The 25,091-nt window shown below is 41.2% G+C and overlaps 1 protein-coding gene across 1 annotated transcript in view; it reads left to right on the top strand.

The window, feature by feature from the left end:
• LOC124038337 (zinc finger MIZ domain-containing protein 1-like) overlaps positions 1–25,091 on the top strand; it is a 236,863-nt gene that overhangs the window by 107,826 nt on the left and 103,946 nt on the right. Inside the window, 1 exon segment of the mRNA XM_046354100.1 lies at positions 13,329–13,402. The gene's annotated coding sequence lies outside the window, so the exon portion shown is untranslated.

Below are 25,091 nucleotides of genomic sequence, written 5' to 3'. Positions count from 1 at the left end.
AGGAGTCACTATGGAGGAGATTTCTTTAGAACGTTCATAACAATGGTGTGAACGAGTGACGGAGGTGCAACCCATGAATGTAGTGCTCTACTTTTGACCAGAGCACTATGTGCCCTGGTCAACAGTAGTGCACTATGTAGTGTATAGGGTGTGCACTATGTAGGGAATAGGGTGCCTTTTGGGACACAACCTCTGACACACGCTCAGCCCCATGAACACAGTTCTAGCCTTCTGGAGAAAATAACCTCACTAATTACTGGGTCTGACTTTGGTCCTGGCCACAAAGAGGGAGGGAGAGAGGTGGAGGGGGAGGGGGAGAGGGAGGGAGGGAGAAAGCGAGATGGAGGGAATTGAGAGAAAGAGAGAGGGAGGGTAGGAAACAGACCGCATCCGCCTGTGCATTCCTCCATGCTGTGTCATTCCGGTGCAGTGTTTCCCTTATACTGTGCTTTTCTTCCTGCACGGCGGAGGGAGGAAGGGCCCAGGGCGTCTGATGCTACATCATCTAGGCCCTGCACACACCTAGGCTGGTTCAACCAGACTGAATGCTGCACAGCTCACCATTGTTTCACTCTAGTCTGGTTTAACCAGGCTAGCAGACATCAATGTTTACTATTGTAATCAAGAGCTTGCAGGCGGAAGGCAATAGATTTGGCAGCGGAGCCATGGAGTTACTCAGAGGTGACAAAGGGGGCTGCATTGTGGTCTTGCTGGCATGACTGACTGACTGACTGACTGGCTTGCTGATTTACGTAGAATGTATGCACACATGACTGTAAGTCGCTTTGGATAAAAGCGTCTGCTAAATGGCATATATTATATTATATTATTTAAGTCCTTGTTTTGAGAGGGCTTGTGAGCCATAGCACTGGACCAAATTAAGTCGTCACTCTTTATATGAAGTGCCTACTAGCATTCTTCAGTTTACTGTAAACAATGGATTGTATCAGTGAAGTATATAGTGCCTTCAGAAAGTATTCACACCCCTTGACGTTTTCCACATTTTTTGGTTTTACAAAGTGGGATTTAAATGGATTTAATTGTAAACAAAACACTGTAAATGTTGAAGTGAAAGAAAAATTCTAACATTTATTAAACATTCATGAAAAAGAAACACTATTATATCTTGATTAGATAAGTTTTCACCCCTCTGAGTCAATACTTGTTAGAAGCACCTTTGGCAGCGATCTCTCAGTGCTTTGCACACCTGGTTTGTACAGTATTGCCCCATCATTTTAAAAATGTATTCTTCAAACTCTGGTTGTTGATCATTGCTCAACAGCCATTTTCAAGTCTTGCCATAGATTTAGAAGTCGATTTAAATCAAAACTGTAACTAGGCCACTCAGGAACATTCAATGTCATCTTGGTGAGCAACTCCAGTGTAGACTTGACCTTGTGTTTTAGGTTATTGTCCTGCTGAAAGATGAATTTGTCTCCCATTGTATATTGGAAAGCAGACTGAACCAGGTTTTTCTCTAGGATATTACCTGAGCTGAGCTCTATTTCATTTCTTAAAAAAAATAAAAATCCCTAGTCCTTGCCGATGACAAGCATACCCATAACATGATGCAGCCACCACCATGCTTGAAAATATGAAGAGTGTTACTCAGTGATGTGTTGGATTTGCCACAAACATAATATTTTTTTATTCAGGAAAAAAAGTGAATTTCTTTGTCAATGTTTTTGCAGTATCATGTTTTGGAAACATTTTTTGTTTTGTACAGGCTTCCTTCTTTTCACTCTGTCATTGAGGTTAGTGTTGTGGAGCAACTACGATGTTGTTGATCCATTCTCAGTGTTCTCGTATCACGTAGGGCTGTGACATTCATGGCATTCCGGATGACGGTTATTGTCCAGCCAAATAACCGCAGTCACCGTTATAACTGTTCAAATAGACGCATTTTCTCTTCTCCCCCGCTCTGGACTGCATGTGCTGCCATAGAGATAGAATGAGTAAAACGGGTGTCCCCTTTCAAGTCCATTATGGTATAATGGGTGGACTGGCGGCCATTGCGAGTGTACCCATGAGAGCAAAGCAGGAAGTGTACTAATTAAATGTTAATTAAATCTTCATACCTTTTTGGTACTCATGCGATAGACCTCTATGTCCTGTGATTTGTTGATTCAACTCAACGGACATTACAAAAAATACATTCCATTGCGTCAGCCACATTAGTTAACATCATTTGAATTCATATTCTTCATTACCATAAATTATTGCATCACAATATCAGGCAGCCATTGTGAGTGTACCTATGAGTTTACCAGTCAAATAGATGTGGTAAAGAGGTCAATGGAACGCAGACCATGGAGGATAGAAGAAGGACACTAGATGGGCTCACATTCAACAAGTCTGATCTAACAAAGTGGACATTCATTAAATACGTCCTGATTGATGCATTGTAACAGGCCCACAATGTGGTTACTAAAGTTCAATTTTGATATATTTGGCTGTTTTCTCTGCATTGAGAAGTTTGACCTTTTCAGGTTTAGAAGAAGTGAATGCTAAATGCAAACTCCCGTTCGTATAAGCTGGTAGCATAGCTAGCATACAGAGTTAGAAAGGACGTCTGTATCTTTGTAGTAACGGGGTGTATTGATACACCATCCAACGTGTGATTAATAACTTCACCATGTTCAAAGGGATATTCAGTGTCTGCTCTTTCTATTTTTACACATTTACCAATTTTTGCCCTTCTTTGAGAGTCATTGGAAAATCTCCCTGGTTTTAGTGGTTGAATCTGTGCTTGAAATTCACTACTCGATTGAGAGACCTTACAGGCAATTAATTATATGTGTGGGGTACAAAAAACATATTAACCACTATTACTGAACACATTTGTTCTTCTCAAGGCAGCTGTATTCTCCTCACACATCTGATAGGCTTATATTTTATTTCAGAAAGAGATGAGCACTCAAAACAAACATTCAAGATTCTTTAAACCAACCAAGGTTCACGTCGTTATTCACATATTTTCTATGTTCTCTCTTTCTGTTGTGTGTGGTGCCTATCCCATTCCCTGTACACCGATCTGAAATAGACTGATCCATTCTCAGTGGAATACTGTGACAATGACATCACACATGCAGCCCGCTGTGCTGCAGCTGAAAGTACTTGAGATTCAGAATGGAAGACTTACACATTGCTTTTTTGACATTTTACTTTTTAACCTCTCTCTCTCGCTCTCCCTCTCTCTGCAGTGTAGTCTAACATCTTGGTGCTATGATTAGTAATGTGCTCCCAGTGTCCTTGGAGCATAGCCTAATAAGCTCCGACACAAACACACACACACTAGTCCCTGTTTTTGATTTCCCATTGGTTCGATGAACGAAGCCATACGTTTCCTGACAGGTAAAACAGAAAGAAGTGAACATTTTGCCTCTACTGGGAACGTATATATATATTTTAGTTGCAGGGAAGTTCTGAGAATGTTTTACTATGGTTTTCCTTCAAGTTGTCACATATACTCCCTCTCTGGCCTCTAGGTCATCAAATCAAATCAAATTTATTTATATAGCCCTTCGTACATCAGCTGATATCTCAAAGTGCTGTACAGAAACCCAGCCTAAAACCCCAAACAGCAAACAATGCAGGTGTAAAAGCACGGTGGCTAGGAAAAACTCCCTAGAAAGGCCAAAACCTAGGAAGAAACCTAGAGAGGAACCGGGCTATGTGGGGTGGCCAGTCCTCTTCTGGCTGTGCCGGGTAGAGATTATAACAGAAAATGACCAAGATGTTCAAATGTTCATAAATGACCAGCATGGTCAAATAATAATAAGGCAGAACAGTTGAAACTGGAGCAGCAGCACAGTCAGGTGGACTGGGGACAGCAAGGAGCCATCATGTCAGGTAGTCCTGGGGCACGGTCCTAGGGCTCAGGTCCAGCATGGTTGAATAATAGTAAGGCAGAACAGTTGAAACTGGAGCAGGAGCATGGCCAGGTGGACTGGGGACAGCAAGGAGTCCTCATGTCAGGTAGTCCTGGGACATGGTCCTAGGGCCCAGGCCAGTTGAAACTGGAGCAGCAGCATGGCCAGGTGGACTGGGGACAGCAAGGAGTCATCATGTCAGGTAGTCCTGGGGCATGGTTCTAGGGCTCAGGTCCTCCGAGAGAGAGAAAGAAGGAGAGAAGGAGAGAATTAGAGAACGCACACTTAGATTTACACAGGACACCGAATAGGACAGGAGAAGTACTCCAGATAAACAAACTGACCCTAGCCCCCGACACATAAACTACTGCAGCATAAATACTGGAGGCTGAGACAGGAGGGGTCAGGAGACACTGTGGCCCCATCCGAGGACACCCCGGACAGGGCCAAACAGGAAGGATATAACCCCACCCACTTTGCCAAAGCACAGCCCCCACACCACTAGAGGGAAATCTTCAACCACCAACTTACCATCCTGAGACAAGGCCGAGTATAGCCCACAAAGATCTCCGACACGGTACAACCCAAGGGGGGGGGGGAACCCAGACAGGCCGACCACAACAGTGAATCAACCCACCCAGGTGACGCACCCCCCCAGGGACGGCACGAGAGAGCCCCAGCAAGCCAGTGACTCAGCCCCGTAACAGGGTTAGAGGCAGAGAATCCCAGTGGAAAAAGGGGAACCGGCCAGGCAGAGACAGCAAGGGCGGTTCGTTGCTCCAGAGCCTTTCCGTTCACCTTCCCACTCCTGGGCCAGACTACACTCAATCATATGACCCACTGAAGAGATGAGTCTTCAGTAAAGACTTAAAGGTTGAGACCGAGTTTGCGTCTCTGACATGGGTAGGCAGACCGTTCCATAAAAATGGAGCTCTATAGGAGAAAGCCCTGCCTCCAGCTGTTTGCTTAGAAATTCTAGGGACAATTAGGAGGCCTGCGTCTTGTGACCGTAGCGTACGTATAGGTATGTACGGCAGGACCAAATCAGAGAGGTAGGTAGGAGCAAGCCCATGTAATGCTTTGTAGGTTAGCAGTAAAACCTTGAAATCAGCCCTTGCTTTGACAGGAAGCCAGTGTAGAGAGGCTAGCACTGGAGTAATATGATCAAATTTTTTGGTTCTAGTCAGGATTCTAGCAGCCGTATTTAGCACTAACTGAAGTTTATTTAGTGCTTTATCCGGGTAGCCGGAAAATAGAGCATTGCAGTAGTCTAACCTAGAAGTGACAAAAGCATGGATTAATTTTTCTGCATCATTTTTGGACAGAAAGTTTCTGATTTTTGCAATGTTACGTAGATGGAAAAAAGCTGTCCTCGAAATGGTCTTGATATGTTCTTCAAAGAGAGATCAGCGTCCAGAGTAACGCCGAGGTCCTTCACAGTTTTATTTGAGACGACTGTACAACCATTAAGATTAATTGTCAGATTCAACAGAAGATCTCTTTGTTTCTTGGGACCTAGAACAAGCATCTCTGTTTTGTCCGAGTTTAATAGTAGAAAGTTTGCAGCCATCCACTTCCTTATGTCTGAAACACATGCTTCTAGCGAGGGCAATTTTGGTGCTTCACCATGTTTCATTGAAATGTACAGCTGTGTGTCATCCGCATAGCAGTGAAAGTTTACATTATGTTTTCGAATAACATCCCCAAGAGGTAAAATATATAGTGAAAACAATAGTGGTCCTAAAACAGAACCTTGAGGAACACCGAAATGTACAGTTGATTTGTCAGAGGACAAACCATTCACAGAGACAAACTGATATCTTTCCGACAGATAAGACCTAAACCAGGCCAGAACATGTCCGTGTAGACCAATTTGGGTTTCCAATCTCTCCAAAAGAATGTGGTGATCGATGGTATCAAAAGCAGCACTAAGGTCTAGGAGCACGAGGACAGATGCAGAGCCTCGGTCCGATGCCATCAAAATGTCATTTACCACCTTCACAAGTGCCGTCTCAGTGCTATGATGGGGTCTAAAACCAGACTGAAGCATTTCGTATACATTGTTTGTCTTCAGGAAGGCAGTGAGTTGCTGCGCAACAGCCTTCTCTAAAATCTTTGAGAGGAATAGAAGATTCGATATAGGCCGATAGTTTTTTATATTTTCTGGGTCAAGGTTTGGCTTTTTCAAGAGAGGCTTTATTACTGCCACTTTTAGTGAGTTTGGTACACATCCAGTGGATAGAGAGGTCATCAGGCTTCTGATTATCCTGCTCACCTGTCACGATCGTCTCACGCAACTGCACCTCATGACAGTCACCTGGACTCCATCACCTCCTTGATTATCTCCCCTATAGCTGTCACTCCTCTTGGTTCTTTCCTCAGGTGTCATTGAGTCTGTTTTCATGTCGGTGCGTTGTTTGTGTTTCGTGGTCGTCGGTTCTTTTATTTATTAAAACACTCACTCCCCGAACTTGCTTCCCGACTCTCAGCGCACTCGTTACACAAGGTTTCATTAACGTTCTGAGAATGGAAACTATAGGTTATTTGAAGGTAATTAAATATCGTTCTGAGAACATTCTCTAAATGTTGTGAATGTTTTGAACAAAATGTAAAGGTTATTTGGAGGTTTTTGAATAACTTCCGTAAAACTTTCACTGAATGTTCAATAAGAATTTGAATAACACTTCTAGTTTAGTTTGGGTTAACTGTTTGAACTCCAAGCACAGATTGTAATAGAATTAATAGAACGGCATCCTCATTCCTGTCAATTCTGGCATTATAGGTAGATTCAATTCTGGCATTATAGGTAGATTCAATTCTGGCATTATAGGTAGATTCAATTCTGGCATTATAGGTAGATTCAATTCTGGCATTATAGGTAGATTCAATTCTGGCATTATAGGTAGATTCAATTCTGGCATTATAGGTAGATTCAATTCTGGCATTATAGTAGATTCAAGATTAGGTAGATTCAATTCTGGCATTATAGGTAGATTCAATTCTGGCATTATAGGTAGATTCAATTCTGGCATTATAGGTAGATTCAATTCTGGCATTATAGGTAGATTCAATTCTGGCATTATAGGTAGATTCAATTCTGGCATTATAGGTAGATTCAATTCTGGCATTATAGGTAGATTCAATTCTGGCATTATAGGTAGATTCAATTCTGGCATTATAGGTAGATTCAATTCTGGCATTATAGGTAGATTCAATTCTGGCATTATAGGTAGATTCAATTCTGGCATTATAGGTAGATTCAATTCTGGCATTATAGGTAGATTCAATTCTGGCATTATAGGTAGATTCAATTCTGGCATTATAGGTAGATTCAATTCTGGCATTATAGGTAGATTCAATTCTGGCATTATAGGTAGATTCAATTCTGGCATTATAGGTAGATTCAATTCTGGCATTATAGGTAGATTCAATTCTGGCATTATAGGTAGATTCAATTCTGGCATTATAGGTAGATTCAATTCTGGCATTATAGGTAGATTCAATTCTGGCATTATAGGTAGATTCAATTCTGGCATTATAGGTAGATTCAATTCTGGCATTATAGGTAGATTCAATTCTGGCATTATTATAGGTAGATTCAATTCTGGCATTATAGGTAGATTCAATTCTGGCATTATAGGTAGATTCAATTCTGGCATTATAGGTAGATTCAATTCTGGCATTATAGGTAGATTCAATTCTGGCATTATAGGTAGATTCAATTCTGGCATTATAGGTAGATTCAATTCTGGCATTATAGGTAGATTCAATTCTGGCATTATAGGTAGATTCAATTCTGGCATTATAGGTAGATTCAATTCTGGCATTATAGGTAGATTCAATTCTGGCATTATAGGTAGATTCAATTCTGGCATTATAGGTAGATTCAATTCTGGCATTATAGGTAGATTCAATTCTGGCATTATAGGTAGATTCAATTCTGGCATTATAGGTAGATTCAATTCTGGCATTATAGGTAGATTCAATTCTGGCATTATAGGTAGATTCAATTCTGGCATTATAGGTAGATTCAATTCTGGCATTATAGGTAGATTCAATTCTGGCATTATAGGTAGATTCAATTCTGGCATTATAGGTAGATTCAATTCTGGCATTATAGGTAGATTCAATTCTGGCATTATAGGTAGATTCAATTCTGGCATTATAGGTAGATTCAATTCTGGCATTATAGGTAGATTCAATTCTGGTATTATAGATTCAATTCTGGCATTATAGGTAGATTCAATTCTGGCATTATAGGTAGATTCAATTCTGGCATTATAGGTAGATTCAATTCTGGCATTATAGGTAGATTCAATTCTGGCATTATAGGTAGATTCAATTCTGGCATTATAGGTAGATTCAATTCTGGCATTATAGGTAGATTCAATTCTGGCATTATAGGTAGATTCAATTCTGGCATTATAGGTAGATTCAATTCTGGCATTATGGGTCATTCCGAGTGTACCCATAGGAGCAGGAAGTGTGACAGCGAAAAGCAAACCCCTGCACTGTGTGTGACTGTGAGAGCCAAGTCTTGCATCTCACTCAACATTTGCGGTGCTGCTTGTGGCAACGTCACTTCACTGAGTCTACCTTCAGCTCAGCATAATTTGAATTAACATTCTTCAGTTTCATTATGTTGTTAAGAGTCCATGTTACAGCAGAAACAGACTCAACCGCACAAATGCCCACCTGTCCTGTCTTCAGTCAAGCTTTTTTTTGTGGAATGAACAGCTAAGATGGTTATTTTATTTTCATAACATTCTTCATCCATAACCGTAGGTTACATGGTCATAGGGTAATTGTGCCAGCCCGAGTGTGTATGTATGTAGCTAGTCCATGACTGTCCCATTAAGATATTTGCAGATAACAGTTTGAGACGGCCAAAAGTTGAGCAGCAATAGTCTTCTCTAATATACAGTTGAAGTCGGATGTTTACATACACTTAGGTTGGAGTCATTAAAACTCATTTTTCAACTACTCCACAAATTTCTTGTTAACAAACTATAGTTTTGGCAAGTCGGTTAGGACATCTACTTTGTGCATGACACAAGTAATGTTTCCAACAATTGTTTACAGACAGATTATTTCACTTATAATTCACTGTATCAGAATTCCAGTGGGTCAGAAGTTTACATACACTAAGTTGACTGTGCCTTTAAACAGCTTGGAAAATGCCAAAAAATTATGTCATGGCTTTAGTAGCTTCTGATATGCCAATTGACATCATTTGAGTCAATTGGAGGTGTACCTGTGGATGTATTTCAAGGCCTACCTTCAAACTCAGTGCCTCTTTGCTTGACATCATGGGAAAAATCAGAAGAAATCAGCCAAGACCTCAAACAAAACTGTAGACCTCCACAAGTCTGGTTCATCCTTGGGAGCAATTTCCAAATGCCTGAAGGTACCACGTTCATCTGTACAAACAATAGGATGCAAGTATAAACCATGTGGGATCATGCAGCCGTCATACCGCTCAGGAAGGAGACGCGTTCTGTCTCCTGGAGATGAACGCACTTTGGTGTGAAAAGTGCAAATAAATCCCAGAACAACAGCAAAGGACCTTGTGAAGACGCAGGAGGAAACAGGTACAAAAGTATCTATATACACAGTAAAACGAGTCCTATATCGCCGTAAACTGAAAGGCCGCTCAGTAAGGAAGAAGTCACTGTTCCTAAACCTCCATAAAAAAGCCAGACTATGGTTTGCAACTGCACATGGGGACAAAGATCGTACTTTTTGGTGAATGTCCTCTGGTCTGATGAAACAAAAATAGAACTGTTTGGCCATAATTACCATCGTTATGTTTGGAGAATAAAGGGGGAGGCTTGCAAGCCGAAGATCCATCCCAACCGTGAAGCACAGGGGGGGGGGGGGGGCATTATGTTATGGGGGGGGCTTTGCTGCAGGAGGTACTGGTACACTTCACAAAATAGATGGCATCATGAGGCGGGAATATTATATGGATATATTGAAGCAACATCTCAAGACATCACTCCGGAAGTTAAAGCTTGGTCGCAGATGGGTATTCCAATTCACAATGACCCCAAGAATACTTCCAAAGTTGTGGCAAAATGACTTAACCTGTCTGGGAACTCTGTTCCGCTAGCGGAACCCCCTCGCCAACAGCCAATGAAATTGCAGGGCGCATAAATCAAATGTATCAAACATACAAGTATTAGGCACCATTTTAAAGATACAATTCTCGTTAATCCAGCCACAGTGTCTGATTTCAAAAATGCTTTACAGCAAAAGCTCCACAAACGGTTATGTTAGGTCACCACCAAGTCACAGAAAAACCCAGCCATTTGTCCAGCCAAAGAGAGGAGTCACAAAAAGCACAAATAGAGATAAAATGAATCACTAACCTTTGATGATCTTCATCAGATTACACTCATAGGACTTCATGTTACACAATACGTGTTTGTTTTGTTCGATAAAGTGCATATTTATATCTGAGTACGGAGCTCAGAGCCCAAACCAGCCAAAAGAAATATCCACCATGTTGCGCAGTCAATATTAGTCAGAAATAGCATTATAAATATTTATTTACCTTTGACGATCTTCATCAGAATGCACTCACGGGAATCCCAGTTCCACAATAAATGTTTGATTTGTTCGATAAAGTTCATCATTTATGTCCATATACCTCCTTTTGTTAGGGCGTTTGGTAAACAAATCGAAACGCGCGTGCAACTTCCAGCGGAAAGGTCTGACGAGAATTCCAAAAAGTTATATTACTGATCGTAGAAACATATCAAACGATGTATAGAATCAATCTTTAGGATGTTTTTATCATAAATGTTCAATAATGTTACCAACCGGAGAATTCCATTGTCTGTAGAAGAGCAATGGAACAGGAGCTACCTCTCATGTGAATGCGCATGACTGAGCTCGTGGCTGCTGGCAGACCTCTGACTCATTCCCCTCTCATTCAGCCCCCCTACATAGTCGAAGCATCAAACAACATTCTAAAGACAGTTGACATCTAGTGGAAGCCTTAGGAAGTACAACATAACCAATATCCCACTGTATCTTCAATAGGGGCTGAGTTGAAAAACTACAAACCTCAGATTTCCCACTTCCTGTTTGGATTTGTTTTTTTGCCTGCCATATGAGTTCTGTTATACTCACAGACATCATTCAAACAGTTTTAGAAACTTCGGAGTGTTTTCTATCCAATACTACTAATACTATGCATATATTAGCATCTGGGACTGAGTAGGAGGCAGTTTACTCTGGGCACGCTGTTCATCCAAAAGTGAAAATGCTGCCCCCTTTCCCAATGAAGTTAAACAATTTAAAGGCAATGCTATCAAACACTAATGGAGTGTATGTAAACTTCTGACCTACTGGGAATGTGATGAAATACATAAAAGCTGAAATAAATAATTTTCTCTACTGTTATTCTGACATTTCACATTCTTAAAATAAAGTGGTGATCCTAACTGACCTAAGGCAGGGAATGTTTACTAGGATTAAATGTCAGGAATTGTGAAAAACTGAGTATAAATGTACTTGGCTAAGGTGTATGTAAACTTCTGACTTCAACTGTATATTAAAGGTGTATGGAAACACTAGGCTTTCAAACACCAGCTAACTGTAACTGTAAATTGCCATATTGTCATTGTTGCATTATTGGTAGGAGAGTTGTGGATTTACTGAGACCATGACCTCTGTAAGCATACTTTTCTGGTGTCAAACCATTTATGAATACATGATACATTTTGAAAGCTGAGAAACAGCCATTTTAAAATAATATGACATGCAATAGCACCACATGACTCAAATGGTAATCAGTCAAGAAGAAACACCTGTGAAAATGTGTATCTTACACCCTTGTTTCCCAAACAACTGATATTTACCACACTTCCTAATGAATATTGGGAAAATCTTCCTTACTTTGTAAGGGTTGATAATCTGAAATCAGAATTGTAATATGGTTTACTGTGAATTAATTATATACGTTTTAGTTACTGGTTGTATTTTTCTAGAATTGTATGGAATTTTCTGTGATCAGACACTTTCTTATCTGGATGTTATATTAAACACATACAGTACCAGTCAAAAGTTTTCACACCTACTCATTCCAGGGTTTTTCCTTAATTTGGACTATTTTCTACATTGCAGAATAATAGTGACGACATCAAAACGATGAAATAACAGATATGGAATCATGTAGTAACCAAAAAAGTGTTAAACAAAATAGAAGAAATTTTGTATTTGAGATTCTTCAAAGTAGACACCCTTTGCCTTATTGAAAGCTTTGCACAGTCTTGGCATTCTCTCCACCAGCTTCCCCTGGAATCCTTTTTCCAACAGTCTTGAAGGAGTTCCCACATATGCTGAGCACTTTTTGGCTGCTTTTCCTTCACTCTACGCTCCCGAGTGGTGCAGCTGTCTTTTTGATTACTACATGAATCTCTTTGCTCAGCTTTACTTCATGATGTTTTTCATTCCTCTTTAATCTCTATTGATCTCTTATTAGAAACTATGAGAGTTCAAAAGGAGTCCATCTTCAAGTGGCTATAGTTTCTAGACTCAATCTGAAAGGCTTGCTGACAACAACAATCAATCTGAAAGGCTTGCTGAAAATTCAGCAATGTTTCTGTTTCATATTTGGTGACTATTGGTCATACTTTCTCCATTGCTGTGTGGGGTTTTGGGATGGGAGAGGGTTGAGGCTTCTTCCGTGTAGAAATGTCTTGGACAGCTGATCCAGTCTGTGATTGGCTGTTAACAAAATCAAGTGGGATTTGGGAACTAGAGCAGCTGCTCTAATCCAAACCATGGGCCAGAAGCCTCTCTGGACACTACTGTACTTTACTACTGTACTTACTACACCAGGATCCAGTTTCAAAGAGTTTCGATGAGACGAGTCAAACGGTCCTCCAGCATGCCACAACAAGATACCAATACTTTGATGTTTTCGCAAAAAAATATATGTATATTTTGATGGAAATAAAAAGTGATAATTTACAGTTGTTATTGTTCCTCTTTTGGAAGATTAGGGAAGATCATATTTTACTACTAACCTGTCCGATAATAGTTACCAACGACAATGTATGCATCATTATAACATCCATCTACAATGAATTATGGTAAAGAACTCTCTTTGAATTGTCATGCCAAACATGTTTGCAAGAGAGCAGAAACAGACTCAGAGTGGTACCCAGGTTTGTTCCTCCTGTCCTGTAAAGTGTTGCAAAATGATGATAACTTTCCCCAAATCCAGAGGTTTTCCAGATATCCTGGTTCCAGGCTTACGGATTTCCTGCTTATACCCTTCTGATTCAGAGAATTTTCCAACCCAGGATTACTAAAAAAAACGTGGGAATTTTGGGAACGTTATCGGAATTGTTCAACCCTACTCCTGTACCAAACCTAATATTTTCTACATGTTTTGTACTGAGTGATCCTAATATGTTCTCTGTTTTCTGTTCTTCATTCCAGGCGTGTTCTATGATTGATGAGGAAGTAGCGAAGGCTTTGGTTAATAGGAAACACAGGAACCTCCCTCTCCGCTGGTAAGACATGGTGATTTACGAGCCCTCTCTGCTCATCATGCACAGCATCTGCTCTCACAGACAGACACAGCTGCATCCCAAATGGCACTCTATTCCCTATTTAGTGCACTACTTGTGCCCAGATGGGGGGACTTTAAAGAAAACAGAAGCAGTCCTGTTGGGTTTTTATGCTTGTCACAGACTTTGGAAATTGGGGTTGCTGTTTGAGCAACCAGAGAGGACAGGCAAATTACCATTTTGATTGGTATTGTTTTGGCAAGAAGAGAGGGGCTTTGACAAACTATTGCTTCACACTGTCCTTCCCTCCACACTCGACAAGGCATCTGTAGTTAGACCAGCCGCACCCTTTAGCCAAATGTACATCTACTGTGAAACCATCAAAGAAACCATCATCATAGAAGAAGCATCATTGGTCCTTTGTTATGGTTGATTTAAAGAGGGTCACATTTTGGTTGTTTACATGAGAGTAACAGGGCCAGTATTCACAAAGCATTTAAGAGTAGGAATGCTGATCTAAGATCAGGTTCCCCCAGTCCATATCATTTCATTAATTGTAATCTAAAAGGTACAACTGATCCTAGATCAGCACTTTTACTCTAAATAGGGGCCCGGTCCTAGCTAACCCAGATTACTCTCCCGTGAGTCCTGCAACGGGTGTAGGGTGAATCATTATCCTGGGTCAGTTTTGATTTTCCCCACTAATGATTAAGGTTTGGACTGGGGAGGGAAGCTGATCCTAGCTCTGTACCTAGGGTAAACCCTGGAGCTCTGAAACGTGAACAGCCTTGTAATTGCCAATGTTGAGCCAATTCTCATTTACCACCTCTGACTATTGATCTGTCTCTATCAATACCAATATCAATCTCCAGGAGAAGGCTATGGTTGTGTCCAAAATCGCACCCGATTTCCTATATAGTGCACTGGACTCTGGTCAAAAGTAGTGCCCTATATATGGAATAGGGTGCCATTTGGGACGTGGTCAACAACAGAAACCCCAGCTGCCTAGTTTCTCCCACCAAGTAATTGCAGCAGTAGAGAGCTAGCGTGTACCTAGCAAACAATGGAAACATGGCTGAATACAGAATACACACAAATGATCCTTTCATTACATGAGGGTATAGAGCAGTATACACACATTGGATGTGTTAATGAGTGCGATTCATTCACAATATGGAGCTGTGTTGCTCTTTTCTTACCATCATGGTACTGACCATTCTTTCGGTGAGTATTCTTGCTGTGTTAATTACAGTGTTACAGGATGCAACATCTTTGTGTAGAACGTGTGTAGAACATCATCAGTGTTTGTGTACATGTGATAAAACATCAAAGGCTGGAATCTTTGGTGGTATTTTCACATGCTGCATTATGCTAATAAAGGGGAGGAGCCAGATTGCGGGAAGAGGGAAATATGAAGGGAGAGCGAGGGAGAGAGATGAGATGGGAGAAGGAAACGAAGGAAAGAGAGAGAGAGAAAGACAGATGGAGCCTGAAGTGAATAATAGATGCAACCTGTGATTTGTGAGAAGAAAAGAAAGGAGAGAGGCTGAGAGAAACCTCAAGTCATGCATATCATATTACGCATTTTCCCGTTACCACATTTTATTATCTTGTGTGTCTGTATGTGTGCAGTCACATTAGCCAGGATGGTTGCCGAGCTCTAGTGCTGAGCGATAAAATGTCTTTATTTTGTGCGGATATTAAACAACTAATTGACCGATGTCGGTTCAATTACTTGAATTACATTTAGTTCGTTCTTTGTGTGAACTCAATGCGCCTCTTCTCTAGAGAGAAATCGAATTATTCACAAGAGAAATTTAGTCAAGAACTATAGGGACGTGGGCTGAAGGGAGTTGTAGTTTTCATTAGTCAAATATTGAACCTAGTTCAGCGCAGAAACATGGTAACTAACTACAGTGACCATAATCCATTGCGCACGTTCCAGACTCGGACAAAGACGGACAGCCTACATCCAGACCGCATGAGAGAGGATTGTACAGAACACAATGACGAGAGAGATAGAGGCAGTTTGTAAAGTAGCTCTACCCGGTTGATAGTTGTGGTAGTTGGTAATAAGCACTCTTGAAAGTATGCCTTATTTACTTTGAAGAACTATTACAATTATTTTGTCAGACAGCTCTGCAGCATACCTAAGCAGCTACTAGCTAGCCAGATAGCTGTTAGCCTAGCTAAATAGGATGACTCAAAGACAGTACAGTATGGGGAGCACAGAGATAATGTTAGATAGTTGCCTGGCTGGCCTCTAGTGTCTGAGCAGAGATGGGAATGAAGGAATGAAAAACGATATTATTATTTATAATAATTTCCTATTTTTCTATTGATGTCTACCCAATGTGGACCTAACAGAGACAATGGAATGTTTTCAATATTTTGACAATTGAATGTTCAGTATTTTTGGCTGTGGAATTCCCATTTAAAAAGCCGTAAAATCATTTTAATGTCATTATTTCATAATTATTTAATGTTTCAAAAAATTATCGTAACCAAAAACCGTGATTATTTTTTAAGAACCGGAACATAACTGAACCAACTTGTAAAAGCACTAGTCGCTCAGCACTGCTCTGGAATGCCTTGTCTGGTATTTCCTGATTCTTTATAAACACACTGCGAGTGTGTCTGTGTGCATGTGCGCGCCTGTGCGTATATATGCAGATTGGATGTATTTCAGAACTGCACTGTTGACTCACTGCTCTGAAGAAACAGCCTGTTTCTGTTAGCAGCTATTGGCTATTGCGCCATCTCACAGAGGGAAGCTAGTCACTGTATCAGAACGAATCTGAATGAATAACATCATTTCATCTAAATGAATAAAATGACAATGCCATGTGTTCTATTTCTACCTCTCCAGTCATTTGGTATTCTGATAAGTTGAGTGAAAGTCAGTGGTACTGTCTGTGTCTGTGGTACTGTGTGTGTATGTGTGGTACTGCGTGTGTCTGTGTGGTACTGCGTGTGTCTGTGTGGTACTGCGTGTGTCTGTGTGGTACTGTGGTAATGTGTGTCTGTGTGGTATGTGTGTCACAGAGCTGAAGTCTTGATTGAGCGTCGTAATGCGCTCACTGCTTTTCACAGATTAGTAGGTCATTTCTGTGTCAAACTAAAAAGATTGATAGAGATTAAAAAGCAGTGTTGTCCGGTTATCCAACATGGCCTCACACAGACTAGTGTGTGTGTGTGTACTCCCGCATGTGTATGTGTGTTGATAATACGAGCACACGTGTCTGTGTGTCCGCTCCGTAAATGCGTATGTGAATAATGGGGTCATTCTTCAGCCTTCTTCTGTATGACTGGGCCGGTACAGTGGTGTGGTTTCCCCTCCTGAGGCTGAGAGCCAGAGAGGGGGAGCTGGAAATAGCTGTGCCTGGGTCAGTAGCGCCACAGATGGGCCTCGGGGCCTCTCTCTCCCCCTGAACAGTCTGCCTGGATGGAGGTGCTGTCAGACAACCAGACCACCTTTTATCCAGGTCACATCACATGAATGATGAATAGGCTTCATTCAGTCAAACCAGGGTCGTATTCATTAGTGAAAAACGTCGCAAAATATTTTTTGCAATGTCTTATTGAACAAATTCAGGTAGGCCCCTCCCTGTTTCAGCCTGTTCGCTTCCGTTTGGTTCCGTTTATTTTGTGTACTGTAAGCCCCAGGTAGTCTCCTCACATATGTGCAGAAGTAGTATTGCTGATGTTGTGGTATACATATTTTATGTTGTATCCCATTTGGATCTTGGTTCATCATAACCTAACAACTTGGATAAATATACAATATTGATATGAACACAATTGTTATGCATATTCAAATCACACTCAATACTAATTCAAATGAAAGGGGGTCCTTAGAGCTGGGAGCAGAAGCTGTAGTGTACTATATTGTAGATGGTTGTGTACTGTAAGTAGGTAGCCTTGACCAAGCAATTGATTTGGAGCAAGGGCAGGTATTGCGCGTCACTCTGGAACATTGTGTCATAATGGGGGTCACACACTCACACTTGCACACCGGCTCGCACATACACACATGCACACACACACATACACACACTGGTGCTGGGTCTGAAGATTCAGTCAATTGGGTTACATTTGTTTATTGAAGGTGAAAAAGCAGCATGGTTGAGCCATGGGATATGGTCCCAGCAGCATTCGTAACCAAGCAGACTAAATCAGATTATCAAACATACAGTTAAGAGGATTATTTCAGATATTTTTTTCATTGGCCAGACACAAAATCTGCAATAAAAAATATATTATTTCAATTTTGTTTTTACTGTCCGTCTGTTTGTCCACCATTTTCTTTTGTCATATTTCCAATTGATATTGTAGCCATTTTGAACTTGGTCAGACGTTTTCTAAATGCCATGTAAATTGGGGTTTGTGTGCATTACGAGATCATTATTTAGCCCATCCCTGTTATAATGAGCCCAGTGAATCACACACACATGTTCTAATTTAGCCTATACAGCCTGTACACAGTCCCAGGATAAGGCTATGCCCATTAGTAGTATTTATTTGTGATAACAGTATTTGTTAAAGGAGAGTGCTACAGCATTACAGATGTAACAATATCCTATTTCACGCATGGATACAAAAGCTCTTATGCATGTAGGCTACAGTACCTGCATCGGGATAGCAGCTAACCTGTTAGCTTCTGATATCAGACGGTGTACTTTGATAGCTAGGCGTGCGTCCTAAATAGCACCCTATTCACTATAGGGCTCTGGTCAAAAGTAGTGCCCTATATAAGGAATACGGTGCCATTGGGGACACACATAGCTAACAAGCTCTGTAATCAGATCTAACCTAATCTGATAACTGCTTTTACAAGCTACCAGTTGTTGTATTTTCATGTGGAGAGGTAGAGTGTTTGCAGAGCAATAGAGGGTAGATCTATCTGAAATGTCAATGGGAAAAATTATATTTTTAAATGTCAGTGTCAGACATAATCACAAGGTAGATGTACCTAGTGCTATATGGATACAACGTGTGTGTCTGTGTCTGTGTGTCTGTGTGTGTTCTGCAGCAGTGAAAGGCTGTATGTCAGCGCCACGGGGCAGAGAGACACAAAACAAAGCCTTAGTGAAGTAGCCTGCTAATAATCTGAGGGCCTGTATAATGTCTGGAGACATTCTTCCCAAAACAGTGCACGCACAAGTGCGCATGTCTCTCTCTCTCTGTCTCCTTTCTGCCTGGTCTGCTGCAGAAAAGAGGTTAGCAGAAGTAATTTGTCAGGGGGGGATGGAAGGGGGGAATGAGGCAAAGGAGGGAAAAAGGCTGAAGTGGCCAGATTGAGTGGAGGAAGAGAGAGCAGCTCTTATAAACTAACATGTGGGCTAGTTCTGCTTCTCAAAGAGAGAGAGAGAGAGAGAGAACACACACACACAGTAGTATTTCAATCTTTAGAATTGTGGATAAAACACAAGCACTTCATGACCTATCGTTAGGCTGGACAATAGAACGAGTCAAAATTCACCCAAGGCTGAAAAACAGCAAAAGAACGTTGTCTAAGCTGGAACATTAGCACGAGCCCATAGCAAATGAATGGAATTGAACGTTCAGAGCCTGTTTTGACTGGAGTGATGCTTTGAATTCCATTTCTCCTAAATGGCACAAAAAATATATTATTTTTATTTTACCACTACAATCTGTTCGTCAGACAAAACTGGAAAAAACAACTTGTGTAGAAAGTAAACATCCTCGATGGTGTCAACCGTGCTTATGTCTGCGTAATGAGAAAGTAGGGAAAAAATGCAAACTTCTTACTATTTCTGGTCTACTGATCGATGACAAACGAGCTTGCTGCCCAGACTAACATAATTACAAAGAGGAGATTATCCTGATTAAAATGGTGCACGACTTGAAAAAAACTAAATATACACATTGTGAGAAATTTGGCGAAATAGAACGGCATACCTCTCAACAATGGGGGGAGCTCAGCGTTCCAAGGGAAGAAAGTATTTTGGGGCTAGCATTTGATGACAACTGAGCTCACTGCCCAGACTTAAATAATTAGAAAGAGGAGATTCTCATGATTAAAATGGAGTCTGACTTGAAAAAAATCCAAATATACACATTGTGAGATATTTGGCGAAATAGACAGACATGCCTATATTTCCCCTATAAGAAAGAATCGGACGACCTCAGAGTACCATGAGTCATTTTGTGTTGTTGTTTACATTTGAACTATAAACGACGTGAGCAGGTCTCATTGCCAACAATAGTGAAGCAGGCATCGTGACGTTGAACAATAAGCTTTGAATAGAACTTTCAGAAGGTGAGTTGGTGCCACGGTGCTCAATAGAACTAATGGAGCGGGTAGGGTTAAAAATGCCCTAAAATAAGGCCTGTTTATTCGTGATTAATTCAAAAACGACGGCAAGCAGCTGGGAAATATGGTCATATTATGAAACTGGGCTCCATGGCGGATACAAATAACTTGTTTTTTATCAGAAAAAAGCATTGTTAAAAATGTCATGTGTCCAGCCCACTATCATGATTCTCCACAGTAAATCCTCCTGGCACGCTGTGTTGTGTTGAACCCTCCCTGCCTCGCTGTGCCACATGACCAGAGCTGTATAGAGTAGAGGAAGGGATGTCCAGTTCTGTCTGGCTCTGACTGGGACTAACCTAACGCCACACATAACAGGGATAAAGCCGCTTTCACCAGGATTATAACGGCCCGTCCCTGTACTGTATACCTCTCTATATCTGGGAGAGAAGAGAGAGCTGCACACCCACTCACCACAGATCATCTTTCATCTCCAAATCTGCTTTGGCTACGGGGGTGAGGTTGTGTGTGGGGGGAGTACACAGGCAGGCACAAAAGCAGACACACACACACACACACGCTTGCAGCTGTTGCTGATGATGTAATCTCTGATTCGGACTGTCTTTTGTTTCACAGACTGAACATGGAGCACAGTGGGCAGCGTTATGGCTGTCTTACAACACACACACACACCCACGTGCATGCACGCACACAGACAGCATGCACGCACACACACATACATGCACACAGACAGCATGCACGCACACACACATACACACACACAGACAGCATGCACGCACACACACATACACACACACAGACAGCATGCACGCACACACACATACATGCACACAGACAGCATGCACGCACACAGACAGCATGCACACACACACACATACACACACACAGACAGCATGCACGCACACACACATACACGCACACAGACAGCATGCACGCACACGCACATACACGCACACAGACAGCATGCACGCACACGCACACACACACGCACACAGACAGCATGCACGCACACACACATACATGCACACACGCACACAGACAGCATGCACGCACACACACATACACGCACGCACATAGTCATATGCAGGCACAAAAAATTGCATTTGTTGACGGAAACTCTGGAAAGGGTCCTAAGTGGAGTATTTATTCTCGGACAGTATCTGAGCTCAGAAAGCTGGCATTTCACTATTTATTCCACATGAACTCTCTCATGGAAACACCCAACGGGTTATACAACTACCTGAACACACTATACAGTAATTATCCTCCTCTTCACCAGACAATTGACACCTCACAGTCATCTGTTGATTAAAATCATGAGAGGGCTGAACAACATTCATACGAGTATATGGACGTAGGAGTATTCACAAATATTTCAGTTAAACACGGCTTTGAAACTAGCATGATATGGACATATGGAACCTACTGTCCACCTCTAACCCCCCCCGCTTGAGTCAGAGCTGGAGTTGGTGGTTTGAAGAGCTTAATTGGCACTGTGTGTGTGTGTCTGTGTGCGCGCGTGTGTGTTTAAAGGAGATGAGAATGTTGACCGCATAAATAGCTGTGTAGAAGGACTCTGTGTGTGTCTGTATCAACAAGATCTCATAGTTTCTCATCCGAAATTTGACGTATTATTTGACGTAGTATGGATGGTCTATTTTTACTCATTCATTCTGCGTGGTCACAGGGTTAAAACAGAAACAACTCAAAGGTTAACAGTATAGGCATTCATTCCGAGTGGTTAAGGTTAGGACTATGGTTTAAGGAAAGCTTAAGGAAAGCCTGGCCTTTCAGCCTACAATACCCGCTAGAAAATGTGGCCGGGCGTCTCCTTTAGCATCAGAGCCATATCAACTCACAAGGTGCGCAAACATAAGAAAGGCTTTTGATAAATAGTACAGAAACTATTGGAAAGGATTAATTGCATGAATACAACAAATGGATAGAGTCAAGGATATGTTAACTATACTTCTACTAAGTCCTAGAAGAAACATAGTCTTTTCGTTTCACAATAAAACATAATAATGACACAACCAGCCAGGTGAAATGACTTGCTGTATTCCTAAACAAAAGCACCAGTGCATGACCAATGGTAAAGAATTACTTGTATAAATAAATAGCTTATTTTAATTTGAAGTTTTTTATGTTACTAGTTTTTGCTCTTGTAGCCAGATAAATGCTGCCGCGCGAGCGATCATGTGCTGAATGTATGGACAGCACAGATATTCTTGGAAAAATAGCTATTTGGAAATAGAGCTGGAACTCTTGAATTATGAGAGTTATTTGACAAAGGTAAGTTTATAGAAACTGCGGAATATGTTCTAATACTACTGTATATAGAAATCACAATGTTTTACCTGCATGTGACTGAAAGCGATGCTCCTGTCCCTGCATTTGTTAATTACAAGATGCGCCCATCTCTTCATGTACAATTTAACAACTGATAGGCCTAATATCAGATCATTGAAAATGTCATCTTGGCTATAGGCTAACTCTTATGTGTGAAATTAGTTTTGGTATAGTTTGTCTGTAGTTTTGATATAGTTTTGGTATAGACTTGCATCATTTGTTTCCCCCTCAAATTGGATAGAGTCAAAGATATGTTTTGCATTATTCTAAAAGCCTACTGCAACACATAGCATGTTTATCGTTTCCCTTACAATACATTTGATTTGTAAGAGATTTACAGTAAATTCAACAGTCATGTAACAGCTTCTTTTTACAAAGTAAAACGTGAAAGAGAATGGTATCAACACCCAAGGCATTCGGTCAAATGATTTGCTGCTGATAAATAGGCATAACACAAACTCATCATTACACTATTGTTGTTTTAAATTAAATCAACTTCTTCACCCTCCTTATCATTCAGTTATCACCATTATTCATTCAGTTGCTAGCTAATTTGTCCTATTTATCTAGCTTGCTGTTGCTAGCTAATTTGTCCTGGGATATAAACATTGAGTTGTTATTTTACCTGAAATACAAGGTCCTCTACTCTGATAATTAATTCACACATAAAACGGTCAACAGAATCATTTCTAGTCATCCCTCCTCCTTCCAGGCATTTTCTTCTTTGGACTTTAAATGGCAATTGGCATCGAACTTTCAAAGTTACCGTGACGTCCGACCGAACTCAGTTCATCTTTCAATCACCCACGTGGGTATAACCAATGAGGAGATGGCACGTGGGTATTTGCTTATATAAACCAATAAGGAGATGGGAGAGGCAGGACTTGCACACAAATAGAACTGACTTCTATTTTAGCGCTTGTTGGCACAATAATTGAATAACATGTATGTTTACATTTATTTTGCAATGCTCGCGCACACGACACAAGCGGTGTGGTCAGCGTGTTAGGAATAGGTGTGGTCAGCATGTTAGGAATAGGTGTGGTCAGCGTGTTAGGAATAGGTGTGGTCAGCGTGTTAGGAATAGGTGTGGTCAGCATGTTAGGAATAGGTGTGGTCAGCATGTTAGGAATAGGTGTGGTCAGCATGTTAGGAATAGGTGTGGTCAGCATGTTAGGAATAGGTGTGGTCAGCATGTTAGGAATAGGTGTGGTCAGCATGTTAGGAATAGGTGTGGTCAGCATGTTAGGAATAGGTGTGGTCAGCATGTTAGGAATAGGTGTGGTCAGCATGTTAGGAATAGGTGTGGTCAGCATGTTAGGAATAGGTGTGGTCAGCATGTTAGGAATAGGTGTGGTCAGCATGTTAGGAATAGGTGTGGTCAGCATGTTAGGAATAGGTGTGGTCAGCATGTTAGGAATAGGTGTGGTCAGCATGTTAGGAATAGGTGTGGTCAGCATGTTAGGAATAGGTGTGGTCAGCATGTTAGGAATAGGTGTGGTCAGCATGTTAGGAATAGGTGTGGTCAGCATGTTAGGAATAGGTGTGGTCAGCATGTTAGGAATAGGTGTGGTCAGCATGTTAGGAATAGGTGTGGTCAGCATGTTAGGAATAGGTGTGGTCAGCATGTTAGGAATAGGTGTGGTCAGCATGTTAGGAATAGGTGTGGTCAGCATGTTAGGAATAGGTGTGGTCAGCATGTTAGGAATAGGTGTGGTAAAACAGGTAAAAAGGCTCCAAATACTTTTCTGTTTGTGATTTTAAAAATCAGCAGTGTAAAATACAAACATTTAGGAAAAGGACAAGGACGTTATAGCTTTTTGGGGGCTTTTTTTAATGTAAAAAATCCATCATCAGTGGCTGTTAGCCTATACAGTTGAAGTCGGAAGTTTACATACACTTAGGTTGGAGTCATTAAAACTGTTTTTTCAAACACTCCACAAATTTCTTGTTAACAAATTATAGTTTTGGCAAGTCGGTTAGGACATCTACTTTGTGCATGACACAAGTTATGTTTCCAACAATTGTTTACAGACAGAATATTTCACTTTCACTGTATCAGAATTCCAGTGGGTCAGAAGTTTACATACACTAAGTTGACTGTGCCTTTAAACAGTTTGGAAAATTCCGGAAAATTATGTCATAGCTTTAGAAGCTTCTGATAGGCTAATTGACATCATTTGAGTCAATTGGAGGTGTACCTGTGGATGTATTTCAAGGCCTACCTTCAAACTCTGTGCCTCTTTGCTTGACATCATGGGGAAATCAAAAGAAATCAGCCAAGACCTCAGAAAAACAATTGTAGACCTCCACAAGTCTGGTTCATCCTTGGGAACAATTTCCAAATGCCTGAAGGTAACACGTTCATCTGTACAAACAATAGTACGCAAGTATAAACACCATGGGACCACGCAGCTGTCATACCGCTCAGGAAGGAGACACGTTCTGTCTCCTAGAGACGAATGTACTTTGGTGCGAGAAGTGCAAATCAATCCCAGAACAACAGCAAAGAACCTTGTGAAGATGCTGGAGGAAACAAGTACAAAAGTATCTATATCCACAGTAAAACGAGTCCTATGTCGACATAACCTGAAAGGTCGTGCACGATGAGGCAAGGATATCCCTACCGGCCAAACCCTCCCTAACCCGGATGATGCTAGGCCAATTGTGCGTCGCCCCATGGACCTCCCGGTCGCGGTTTATGTGGATATATTGAAGCAACATCTCAAGACATCAGGCAGGAAGTAAAAGCTTGGTCGCAGATGGGTCTTCCAAATGGACAATGACCCCAAGCATACTTCCAAAGTTGTGGCAAAATGGCGTAAGGACAACAAAGGCAGGGTATTGGAGTGGCCATCACAAAGCCCTGAACTCAATCCTATAGAAAATTTGTGGGCAGAACTGAAAAAGCGTGTACTAGCAAGGAGGCCTACAAACCTGAATCAGTTACACTAGCTCTGTCAGGAGGAATGGGCCAAAATTCACCCAACTTATTATGGGGAGCTTGTGGAAGGGTATCCGAAACATTTGACCCAGGGTAAACAA

Source organism: Oncorhynchus gorbuscha, linkage group LG06, assembly GCF_021184085.1.
Source record: "Oncorhynchus gorbuscha isolate QuinsamMale2020 ecotype Even-year linkage group LG06, OgorEven_v1.0, whole genome shotgun sequence".
Taxonomy (NCBI): domain Eukaryota; kingdom Metazoa; phylum Chordata; class Actinopteri; order Salmoniformes; family Salmonidae; genus Oncorhynchus; species Oncorhynchus gorbuscha.
The sequence above is the reverse complement of the archived record's forward strand: the minus strand, read 5'-3'. Positions and strand labels throughout refer to the sequence as shown.